Here is a 13,320-nt window from a genome sequence, read left to right as displayed (position 1 = left end):
TTCCTGTTTCTTGGAAAAAGGAAAGTGAATATAGCGAAAAGAATGTGATAGGATATGCCGTTCCATAATAATCTGTGGGCTGTATTATCGAGATACTTAAAAAAACCTCAGACTTAAATTGTTATTCTGTGCTGGAAAAGTAGGAGAATATATGTGTCATTTGGCTACTAAACATCAAATACCCACACTGTCACAGATAAGTGGTTCATGGATGCTCCCCATCAAATGTGTGCTACCTGTATTATGCACAAATTCATTTTTTTCCTAAATAATACAGTTCATATGTAATTCAAGTAAACATATATTGAATAGTCATGAAACACAGACAAGTTATAATAATGAGAATATAATGAGAAGCCGTTTTGTGTTAATAGTATCCGCCTCTCCCCAATTCTCATGCACAGGTTTGCGTATACATATGGTTTATGCAATAAATATACTAACACATAAACACACATCACCCCATTTGACTACTGTTGTTCTCATTAAACATAATTACATCTCCTTTGATTATTCTTCTCCTTGACATCTGAGGTGGTGTCTTGTTGTTATCTGAAACCTAAAATACACAACTATGTTCACTTCCTCTTTGACAGCCATTATATTTTTTATGAAGTCTACCAAACCAATCATAATATTTTTGGATCACATTTGATTTACTCTCTCAACCAAGTCATGTTTCATCTTTATTAAAGAGCATTCTTCAAATCTGAACATTTTGAAAGTACATTTAAAGTACAGCAAAAAAATCTAATTGACCTCTCATTTTTCTTCTGTAATTGTTCTTATACAGTTAAGTCATATCCAGTCTACTTACAATGCTAACAAAAGCACCAACATGTACGTTTTTTACTGGTAAATGATCAAGTAAGTGTCCAGAAAGTAACAGCCATACTGACTGATCTTACTGGACTACTGTAAGGTTTAGCAAGGCCGCTATCAGGGGGTACGACTGGTACTGTTTTCTCCCTACTCTCTCATTTGAGATACCATGGATACTGCCACCCCCCCAGACACACACGCACACACTTGGTTGCAGGGAAGAGCCCAGCACGATCACATAACGTGTATTACATGACCCTACAGTAGTACAGACACAGGTGTAAAGGAGGCTCCAGGGCCCCTAGCAACAACTCCTCCAACCCCAGCCCCTCGGACATAACGCTAGGCTGGTGCTGCAGGCCAGTGCTTCCTCAGGCCCAACATGTTGAGTCTAAGCACCAGAATATGACATAATTTCCCAGTGCTCAGACACAGGGTGTGAGGACCTTGAGGGAGCAGAAAAGCTAGCCTGCCCCTTCAACAAAGGTATGTGAGTGAGTGTAAATAAATATGTTAGTGTATAAGTATGCTGTTGTATGTGTGTATGTTAGTGTGTGTGTGTAAGTAATGATGTTAGTTTGTGTAAGTATGTTAGTATACGTTACTATATGTGTAGGTGTGTTATTGTATGTCTGTGTGTATAAGTATGCTAGTTTATGTGGGTGTTTGTATGTGTAAGTGTGTTAGTGTGTGTCAAAATATGTTACTGTATGTGTGTTTAACTATGTTCGTATGTGTGTGTAAGGATGTTACAGTGTGTGTATGAGAAGCTTGGGGTCCCAACCGTATGTCTGGCAAGGGGCTCCCTGGCATTCTTTTTAGGGTGTTAATTTTTTTGAACATATTATGTTAGCATGTGTGTCTCAGTTATGATATGGTGTTAGGGTGTGGAAGTGTCTGGTGTTAGCATGAGTTCAAGTGTGTTAGTATTTGATGTTAGCATGTGTGTGTGGGTGTCAGTGAATGCTGTTATCGTGAATTTGTGTATTAGCAAATTGTGTCAGGGGTGAGCCTAGGGTTAGTGGTGCCTGTGAGAGGAGAAGCAGGAGAAAGAATATATGTGTATGTAAGTGTACCGTAGTATAGCGAGTTGGAGTTAAAGCGAGTTTGCATGATAGTTATAGCGGACCTTGTATAAAAGCTGCACCCGATAACCACTAACTCTAATCTTAAAATGGAGTGATGGGTGAAGCAATGGGTTGGACAGTGGGATGGACATGGGGTGGGCATGGGTTCCCAGGCATTAAGCATGTACTGGGCCCCAAGATGGCACTCCTGAGGTTTAGGCATCTCTTGTGGTTCATCTATATGCTTAGCATTCTCTCCATTCTATTGTTTGTCTATTTCTTAAATATATAGAAGAATGACTTTTTGTTGTGTAAAATTCTTTTATTAGTATATTTTATTGATGAATATTAATTTATAAAAAATGCAATAGGTTATCTTTAATATCAGAAACCTCACCATATACTCATTGTAAAAGTGTTAGTCCTGAATTATCTGATTGTAACTTTATTTTTCACATTGTCAACCATTTTGAAAAATATACCTAAAACATTGTTTATATTTTTCCATGCCTGTAAATTGCCAGTACGGGCTGTGTCACTCAACACTCAATCAATCGACATTTCTCATTTTGCCTTCTTTTATATTTTACACAATACGAGAGTGTTGGGAAGTTCAAAGCTTGTCAAAATAATATTGGACAAAAAACATAAAGCAATAAAAAATATATTTCAATTTCACAACAAAACGGAAAACATTCTGATGACTTGTGTTTTATGTATTAATTTCTATTGTAAATCCCTAGGTCTTTTAAGGATAAGTGGTTTGTTTACGGACAACTTATCCACCATACTGTATTTTCTTTGATGTTTTCTAAATGCACAAAATACACAGATTTTATAATCAGTTCATATAGTCTCTTTTGCTTTGTGCTTTTACTGTACTTAATTATTTAAAAATCTTCATGTGGCATCTGGGGCATCTGGGGTTAGATTGAGGGAAACTGCCAATTAAAAGAAATGCATTAAAATGTCTAACGAGCAGGGGAAAGTGCTGTTGATATATTATTATTAACATGAGTAACGCTACGTATATATAAAAAAGTAAACGAAGAACGTACACGAATATTCGCCTGAAAAGAACATGGGAACGGGCAAGTATTCATGGAATACGAAGAGGTCTTTTACACAAAAACAAACATGAATACAAACACGAAGACTTGGCTGGCACCCAAGTCTAGTTATAATGCAGTATCAGTACCTGTTGCCAGAAAACTCATTACAAACCCACAATTTAGACAATAGATAGAAATGGAGACCAAAAGTATTAGCATTGAACATGAAGGCCTGGTTTATCTGATATAACAAGATGTGATTATATGAGTATTATTCTTTTTGGATGATGAGGTGAATGGTGCACCCTGCTGCTCAATCAGCTTTCTCATCAAGTAGTTCTGTTCAGTCGGGCCACTGTTCTGGCCATGTTGACAATGCCACTACTGCAAATGTTCTTCATTTTTATGGTGTAAATAGCACTGTTGCTGGTTTAAAGTAGCAGGTAGTAGTTTAAAGTAATGGTTTATTCCATTACTTAAGTAATGTTAGGGTGGTAGAGGTTGAAGGTAGGAACAAAAGAAGGATGTCCTCTAAAGAAAACGCTAGACAAATATTCTATTCATGTTTGATAATGGCCTGAATACTGTATCTAGTGTCAGATGACCCTTTGATACACATTTTTTAAACGAAAACTCATGGCTGTGCTTGCCAGACACATACCTAGTGTTTATATAAATGTGTAATACATGCGTATGCCAGGGTTTGTTACTTTTCTGTATGGTATTGTACTAAAAATGTTTTGTTCTTCAACTAACACCAAGAAACTGAATTAAGGTAAATGCTATTTTCTTTTAGGTTCGCCCACCTCCAAAGCAAAAAATAAAGTTTATTCATAATCATCATGTTTGAAAACAATATTTAGTTAATTATAAAACTTTTTTTTTTAAAAAAAGCAAGAGAATTAATGCCATCTGCATTTTATCCTGAATTATGCTTAATGTTCACTGTCTCCTTTGTTTCTTTTATGGAATCCATCTTATATATTATGCATCACAGAAAAATAATAATAATTATAATTTATGACTGGAATTCTTTAGCTTTTCCTAGTCACCCTATAATTATCTTCCTTTTTATGTATAATAAAATAACTTCCTTCCTATAGAATCATCATTATGTGAATTGGAATTATTGCATGATATTTGCCTTGGTTGCATGTAGAGAAGCAGTAATTAAAGTATTAATGATACCACTTTAAATTTTTTTGAAAAAAGGAAATTTCATAAATATATATACATATATTTTTATTATTATATATATATATATATATATATATATATAAACAAATAATATAAAAATGTATATAAGAATAACATGTTTATATATAAAATAGTTTAATTTATCAAACTTAACAAGGCAATTGTTTTATGATCAGGTAATCTTTGTTTCAGATAAAATGGTATAAGTGTGGTTTAAGCTAACAAATAGACAAGGTATTAGAACAAGAGAAAAACACCTGACATGTTAAAAATCCAGTTTTAGCCTTTTAAAATCCTAATCATAGTGATTTTTTAGAAGGCATTATTTAAATCATGGTCACTGGCCTGCAACTTGAACAGATGAGAACAAACCTTAAGCAGTTTCCTGTCTATCTTAAAATTTCTAAAAGCTAAAAATGTGGCTCTATATTTACTGTATATCCTGTATATAGTACTTAAATTGACGCAATAATGTCCCTTTAATTTGTGTTCTTTGCGGGTCTCCATCACACAATGTCAGTGCCCTATGATCTTGCACCTTCTCTATTACATTACATTGCATTATATATTTTTATATAGTATCAGACGATTCCGTAGCGCTTTACAATCAGCGCCGGTAGGATGAATTTAAAATTGCACTGTATAATAATAATCATTTTACAGCAGGGTGATAATGAAACAATTAAGCAGTTGCATACAATTTATAACAGATTCAAGTCTGTCTCAGGGAATGTTTAGAAACAAAAGCCAAGGAGATTAACAGAAACATTACATTTCAAATGTGTTAGTCCAACAGTCAAACAACTATAGAAATCTAAATGGTGATTTTTTTTTATTTTTTTTATCATTCACTGAATTTTAGTAGGTTACTTTCTGCAGTACCTGGGGTTGCCAGATGGCTTTCACATAAATATTATACACCAAAAATGTAAAAAATACAATCCTCCGCATCCCTATGCAAGATAAAAGAAAGTGAACAGGTGCAAATGAAATATGATGACAGATATTACAGAATATACGAAACCATACTGAACAGTGCCTACCATTATATATTCTGCCAGAGAGCATTCATAAAGAATTCACAGTCTAATTCAGGACAATAAACTGTAAATGTTCATTATTTTCTCTAGTCAGAGTGATCAAATAACGGATAGTCCAAGACAAAAAGCTGTACTAGGTTTTTGTGGCAGTCAAAGCATCATAATGAAGCATTCAGGTGTGGACCTACATACTCTTGTAAGGGAATTGTACCCTTAGGCTTTGCATTTTTAATGGTGTCGGTTAATGTACAGAAACTAGACATGTGCAAATGGACCAAAAATGATTCGGACAATTTTTTTTGTTTGTTTTAGACCCATTCGTTCACTCTCTCTCACACTCTGGAAATGTTTCCCTACCGTATCTTCAAACAAACTCGCTTCTGCTGTTCTCTTCTACTTCCGAATCTTCTTCTGTCTTTTTTTCATCTATTCTGTCTTCAATCCGCTATCTTCAATCTTCTATCATCATCCACATCTCCCTGGACATCACCCACTGGGAACTTCTGCCAAAATGACAGCTCTTGTGGTGACATCCTCTCCCCCGATTGTAGGATCAGGGGAGGACGTCACTGCAAGCACCGTCATATTGCCCCGAATTAGAGCAAAATCACTGTGCTTTTTGTAATGTTCTCTCCCCCAATAGGAGGATCAGGGAGAGGACATCACCGCAAGCCCAACCATTTTGGCAGGAGTTCCTGCCGGATTATGTCTGCGGAGATGTAGACAAAGATAGAAGAGAAGAGAGAGGGGAAGGGAGAATACAAAAAAGAAAGAGCATGAGAGAGTGAACCAGAATGAAAGTGTGAATGAGTGAGTGAGAGTGTGAGAGCGCGTAAGTGAATGCGAGCCCACATATTTTAGATGAAAATTCTGAGCTTTTTGCTTCCTAGGGGGGGGTCTGGCCTTGTTTTCGTGGCTTGTAACAAATTGTAGATTATACCAAAATTCGGTGCACAAGTCTAATAGAAACCGTATGGCAAACCATTAATATTGTAAAATAAGAAGCTTATCAGATGCAAATTCCCATAGTCTTAAGGGAGAGAGAATCATTCATAAACTATTAGTGCGGGTAAGATAGACGTATGTCCATCTATAGCTATTGTTAACTAATTTTGTTAACATTATTCTGTACCAATGTCTGCCTTTTCAGAGCAATCATAAAATGTCTACTTATCTAGTTTAGCGTATGCAAGCAAAAGTTTCCAATTATTACACTAAAAAGAAAGCCTGCTGTGCTGTTTTCTATTGAGTTGTGGCAACATGAGAAAGATATTCTTTTAATTAAAATACAGCTGGTCCGAACATTTCTAGTGAACAGAAGTAAGGAATGTTGTTCTTGTAAATAATCAGGATAAATGTTCCAGAGTGCAGACAAGAAATTACACAGATCTATCTTTAAAGAGAGCTTTTGATCAAAACCTACATAACAACCTTGAACAGTAAGGCTTACTTGTGGAAAAGAGTCCTGTCTTTTATAGTTAGCTTATTCTGTCTTATTCAAACTAATGGGTAGAAACATATGTATTTTTGGGAACCATGGCAGTACTTAAAAGCAACATAAACTGTCACATTCTGCCATTCCTATATATTGTTACTGTATTAATACAATATTTATGCAGCCATTTATTTCAGTGTAACAGAAACCAGGTAACGGGTAACAGTCTGTTGTGAAGAGTCCCCAGCCACTGGTACCCTTCTCAGGTCTTCCAGGAACTGCCTTCTCCAAACCCATCTGGAAGCATCAGCTCTGCTGTGGATGGGTCTCCCGTTTATAATCACTTTTACAAAAGCATTTCAGTACAGTACATTTGCTATTTCCATGATCACATGTTCCCTGCTCTATCCAACCAAGGGCAACTGAAATTACACAGCATAGCAGACAATGGGCACTCTCCTGCAATCTTCCTCAACTTTAAAAATTAGTGAATACACCCAATATTATTTTTATTGTATGAAGTCAGGTGTAAGCACAGAACAAGGCATAGCAATTTGTACAAAGAGCCGAAAACTAGGCCAGGTCCCTCACGAATTGCTTCTTCTGATCTTCTATGTTCTCCTTTCTCTTCTCTTCTATCTTCAATCAGCTATTTTCTTTCTTCATCCACATCTCCGCAGACATGCCCCAGCCGGTTTGTAACGACGTCCTCTCCTTGAGCCGCCAATCATATACGTGTGCATATATGTACATACATGTATTTTGTTGTTTGTCTGAGTAGCAGAAGTGACACAGATTGGATAACAATATTCAAAGGCATCTGAAAGTGAAAAGTAAGAAGGTGGCAGGTTAAGGATGTGTAATTTTTAGATCTCATGATTAAGTGCAAATTGGTATTGAAATCCTACATTTCTAATTACAAAATAACGTGAGCTAAATTGAAAATAACCTTTCAGCAAAGAATTCTGAAAGTGTACAGTTATTCCAGATGTTCTGCTAGATGAAACAAATGTAGTGATTGTTAGCAGACTGATAGCCCAAGCAAACGACTTGTTTGATGGATATGACACTTGCAGGCACTAAGGCTCTAAGGCTCTACTAACTGCCCAGGGGATCCAGACTTTTAACTGTTTGAAAGAAAGAAGAGTGTGTGTGCAATGAAATGTGGTGCATCCCTTCTTGCATGAGCCCCTCTAGCTCTTCCATTATACATCTGTGAAACAAAGCATAAAACATCACCTTATAGAACAATGACATCATACAATCGACATGAAGTTGACTATGTAGACCAGGATTATACCATTTCCTGTGACATAGAACAGAATTTAACATATTTTGTTACCAACTAAATCTGCATTTAATGGAACTATCACATTAACAGTGGTAATCATGTTTAATGAACATAATTAGCAGTCTGGCTGAAATTCACTAGCAAAAAAAACCCATTAAATTAGTTACAAAACCAGAAATATTCAAACAGAGATTGCCTTGAGTTTTAACAAGTAAATTTAACTGAAAGTGGCAATCAACTGTAAAGATTGAACACAAAAGAATTCACTCAGGAAGAAGCAATATCCATACTCTAACGGCAGTTTTCCTTCTTCTATAACGTGAAGTGCTGCGTGGAATTAGGAAGCATAGGCTTTAGGTTCAGATAGCAACAAATAACTTTTGTGTCTCGACAGAACCTATGGGTTTTTTGAACAATGTTCTGTTTGGTCTGCAGTGAAACTGTAGTTTGTGCCAATAGATCATTTTAACATATACCTTTTACCTAATATATATATATATATATATATATATATATACATATATATATATATATATATATATATATATATATATATATATATATATACACATATACTAGACTTGTGCATTGGTATTCCAGAGAACATGAAAACAAACATGAATGTTGTGTTTTCATTGTTCAAACCGAATACCGAATAAACTAATATGGCAGTGGATGAACAACGTAAACAAAGACAAAAAAGCACAACACAAAGAATCTTTGTTTCTTCGTGTTCATCTTCGTAAATATCTTCAAGTCACTGCCTCTCGCCTACCTTAAATCTTATAGCAGGGGTTAACGGGAATCCGTAGGATTGCACCAGGTCTATTGGTCACTGGCAGGAGGCTTGTCTGGCATCAACCAATAAAGAGCATCTACCCTTCATTGGTTGATGCCAGAGGAGCCCCCTGTCAGTGACCAATAGAGTCTGTTACAGAAGACAAACAGGAAGACTTGGCCGGCACCCAAGTCTAATATACACACACAAACAACTCAAGAACATGCACTGGATGGAATGGAAATATGTAACTATTCTCTGTTAACAATCAACAGCTCATTGCAATCACCAAGGACTTTTATGAAGTTATTACTAAAAGAACATAGAAGTAGTCCCTAGAGATTTTAGAAGTGAAAGTCCCCTTATTTTGCCATTTTCTTTTATTGAATATCACCCTTAAATAATAACAAATAATGCGATACCTAATTTAAGAAACATGAGAAATTCAACGTTCTCATATGTCCCCATAAAAAATATCATCTTTCATTTGAAAAAAAATCTGGCCAGTCTACCATTACCAAATGTGTAATGACTCTAAAGTATAATTGTCTCCGGTACTAATTTTCATGCCAGGTTTATGACTCCCTTCCTTTTAGAGACTTGTTAAGCAGATCATTCTCTTTCCACAGGGATTGCACCTCTACAACATGCACAGGACATCAGTGATGTTTACTATAAATCATGAATCTTAAAACAGCAAATGGAGAACACAACAAATGGACAGAAACCCGTAGGATATTGAGTGACAGCATAAATTAGACTGGACTGCTAATCTTCTAGGACTAGCCCAAAAAAATTGCCTTGAAATACACTATAATCCGTTAGACACAATGACCTTGATTTTTTAATTATTTTCACCTTAAAAAAGCCCACTAAACATTGTTGGAGTCTTCTTAGTTTTGTTTCCTTCAAAAACATCAGATAAAAGTGTTATTGTGTCAGGACCCGGGCCAGCAGGTCAGGTAGGAGCCCAATTGCAGGTGATATCTGGGGCTCTGTCTGTATTCCGAGATGCATATCAATGGGCAGGTAAGTACAGATGAGATAAGCCTCACACCAGGCTGATATATAAGAATAGATTTGTATTGCTGAACAGGACTGGTATATATAAGATCCACGGTCAAAGGTCCTGTCTAGACTGTTTCATGTTTAGTGTCCACTTTAAATGTTCTCTTTAATTCTGAACACCCATTAAGGAAATGGGCTCTTTTCTCTGTTCCTGGCATAGATTAAATGTGCTCAGTGTAGTATACCTCTTGGCAGTTATTTTGGAGCCCACCAACAGAAGTTGGAGTAACTTTCATATATATATATATATATATATATATATATATATATATATATATATATATATATATACCAACTACATAAGTTATGGTGGGTAAAGGTGATGGAAAACCCTTCCACTTAAAATTAAGGGAGCATTATTAAACACTCATCTACAGACACCAGACAATGGTGCTGCCACAATCACAAGGTCAACGAAACAGCTGTCCATGAGATTTGGTGATCTGGCTATTGCACCTCTTACCCGAGTTTTGTCTAATGATATTTTTGAGGGGAAAACAAGCCTTATGGCTTGTCTGGTGTCTGTAGATGAGTTTTTAATAATGCTTCTACTAGCCCCTATATATATATTATATATATATATATAGATAGATAGATATATATAGACACAGCATTATATACAGCATTATGTGTACCTATAAAGAGCATCCCCGTAGCAAAATATAGGTAATTGTTGGTGTATCTGCATGCATATGTAGCTAAGCTGAGTTTTAGAAACTTTAAAATGTAAAACTTTAAACACACTTCAAAATGTGTTTTACCAACACAGAAAGACAGGCTTACAATTATTGTGCAGATTACATTAATGCCTAATTACATTTACGAAGATTATTATAGTTATTAGGCATTGATGTAGTGCACAGAATGCTAATCATTTGAAGACGGACATGGCACACAAGGCATTCTAAAATTTCAGATTGACAATCTGGGGGAAATGGACACATCGTATTAATAAAAACAGATGCATTTCTTACTTCTCTGCGTTCAATATAAAGGCGATGGGTTAAAAATAAATAACACATATGTGATGAATTTTAGAATAAAGGCAGATGTCATGTTAGTTTACAAGGCAGCCTATTATTTAATGCTATTTAAATACTCTCAGATATAGGTTACAATTTATACTTCAAGGGGCAGTCATGCCATTTTGTTATTTGCATCAGTGCCTATTGTCTGTCTCATCTGCAATAATATTTAACTGGCAAATGCTGTTTAATCATCACAAGATGCGGACATCAAAGGCCCTGGGTGAAGTAGACATCCCCTCCAAAAAACAAAAACTAAACTAGACACACACACAAAACCATCACATTAACATGTATGTGCATACATACGTACATACATACATTGACAGTTATATGTATAGACACTCAGGGACTCATATATACGTGTACTGACATATATTCACACACATTGACAAACCCACACTAACCATTGTACACATACACAAGCCAATAAACATATGCAGGCAGACAGAGTAATAACAGTTTTTATAATCTGTACATAAAGTTTAAGTGAAACATGTTTTATTATTTTAGCGTAAAGCTCTAACATAATTTAAAACTTACATTTTTATCCATTTATCCGTTTTAAGTTTACATCAGGAAAAACGGGCAGACTAGATGAGTCGAATGGTTCTTATCTGCAGTCAAATTCTATGTTACATGCAGTCTTCTTTGAACGTCTAAACACTGCCTTTTTCTTCTCATAAACACTAGGCAGATTCACCAAGACGTCTCCAGTTATGATACACATTTTTCAAGCTGATAGATGTTGTTTAGGTATGTTTTGTTTTACCCCCCCCTTGTGTTTATTGTATTTAAACATCTATAAACATGCTTCAAACACATTGAATGAAGTACATTGCTTGTTAAGATAAATATAATTATTAAAAACTTTGTTTCCGTGACTCCAAGTTGTGATGCATTACTTGTTATGTCATGTTTATCCATTGTACATGCACCTATCCTTAGGCGGGATCATTTTTTTTTAGGCCGCTATGTGGTTTGCACTGAATGGATTAAAGAATATTTCACATTATCCTTATTTCCAAAGACAGACTGGAGATGTCGAGGCAGTCCTGTCACTTTTAGGCCAGCATCCGACCAATGATATCATTCTGTGTGATGGATGGATATGAACAATCTATCTCATGCTATGTTTTTATGGCCATATCTAGCTGAAGCGGCAGAATGAGTAAGTGTGTGGCACTGGGCATTTGGCCAGTGTGCCAAATGGCCAGGCCGGTCCAGGACTGCCTCACGGTAATACAACGTAATACAAGAGCACAAACACAGTCCTAATGCCTGTTCACATGCTTGACTGTTTATGCAGTAGATCCTATGGTGCTGTCTGCCAAGAACTAGGCAGAAGCTGTCAAGAATGCACATAATTGATTTTTTATGAATAAAGCACTTATTCTGACTCCGATTGTTGTGATAGCGATCTATCCCTTGTAAAACCTCTATGCCTGGCCTGAATAAGCAGATATAACCACTGCGGACAATCCTTGTCAGATAGCTGAACTCACCAATACCGGTTTTCATCCAAGAGCTGGTTTATTCTGTACAACAAACAACTGAATACAGCAGAATGAATGGATTTCAGTATTATGCGGTCAAAAGATGATGCTTTCCTAGTTTAGCATGCAGAATACATGTGTCCCTGTTACATGCGGCAGATACAAGCAGCCATGATACAGGAAGTGCATCACTAGAGAGCAGGGGTGGGGTTTACATGCAAAGGAAATGTGTGATAAGTGCATTACCAAAAAGGGCCAGAAGATGGCAGCTAACTAACCATAGAGAAATCCATAGTAAATGGATTAAAGAATAAACAATGTAATTCCCATCTACAATAATGAGAATATTAACTGTGTAACAGCATAGCACTGCTCGCTTTTTTTAGCATACCTCCTCTTCTTTTCACATTATTCAACCTCAGATCAATTGGTGTTTAGTTGAAAACTTGAGAAAATCAAGTATTCACCTTGGCAGTTGTACTCAACAGCAACTCTACCCAACTTAATGGGAGGCTCACAACATCCATGTCACCACTGCTCAAATGAACTTATTTTTTTTACTTTTTTTGTAAATAGACTATTTACTGTTTGAGTCGGTTTACTTAAGTGATTTATTATTGTGTTTTTTTTAGATGCTTTGGAATTTTCAGTTAATCATGTTAATCCAAATGTTTAAAAGTTTTGTAACAAAACCAAAATAAAAAGCTATCAGACTTTTGGGTATTTTTATCAACCGGTATGTATTCTAAACAATAATAATTGTACCAGTGCTAATGGGTTACTTTATTGCTTTAATAGTCTTGTCGTTCTTTTATACCAATCTTGTAAATTACTAGCAAATAATGCATGGGAACATTATTGTGCAAAGTACCAACAAGGTTCTAATAGTTTGTGTCAACACCAAGCTGCTTTTAATTTAAATGGATCTGATGTGTCTGCACACTTTAATGATTAATCATTCCCCTTTCTTGGCATCTGGAAACATCATTTCATATAATCGTATAGACCTGCATGCAGTTAAACATGGGCTGTATATTATTTTATAATGT

This window comes from Spea bombifrons, chromosome 1 (assembly GCF_027358695.1).
Source record: "Spea bombifrons isolate aSpeBom1 chromosome 1, aSpeBom1.2.pri, whole genome shotgun sequence".
Taxonomy (NCBI): Eukaryota; Metazoa; Chordata; class Amphibia; order Anura; family Pelobatidae; genus Spea; species Spea bombifrons.
Note: the sequence above shows the minus strand (reverse complement) of the source record.